The 350-nt window shown below is 42.6% G+C and overlaps 1 non-coding gene across 1 annotated transcript; it reads left to right on the forward strand.

Annotated features, from left to right (window-relative positions):
• On the forward strand, positions 1-108 carry LOC130938316 (small nucleolar RNA R71). Its single transcript, XR_009069486.1, has one exon. It is a non-coding gene; the product is annotated as a small nucleolar RNA R71 (small nucleolar RNA).
• The last annotated feature ends 242 nt before the right edge of the window (positions 109-350 follow it).

Genomic DNA, 350 nt, shown 5'->3' on the forward strand with positions numbered 1-350 from the left:
AAGCATGTCAGAGGGGCACTTTGTGATCAATTGTTTGTATCTTTCCCAAGCTTCATAGAGGGATTCACCTTCCTTCTGTCTGAAGGTTTGGACTTCCACTCTAAGCTTACTCAATTTTTGAGGTGGAAAGAACTTTGCCAAGAAGGCATTGACTAGCTTTTCCCAAGAGTTCAGGCTTTCTTTAGGTTGTGAGTCCAACCATATCATAGCTCTGTCTCTTACAGCAAAAGGGAATAGCATAAGTCTGTAGACCTCTGGGTCAACCCCATTAGTCTTGACAGTGTCACAGATTTGCAAGAACTCAGCTAAAAACTGATGAGGATCTTCCAATGGAAGTCCATGGAACTTAC

Source organism: Arachis stenosperma, chromosome 6 (assembly GCF_014773155.1).
Source record: "Arachis stenosperma cultivar V10309 chromosome 6, arast.V10309.gnm1.PFL2, whole genome shotgun sequence".
NCBI classification, from domain to species: domain Eukaryota; kingdom Viridiplantae; phylum Streptophyta; class Magnoliopsida; order Fabales; family Fabaceae; genus Arachis; species Arachis stenosperma.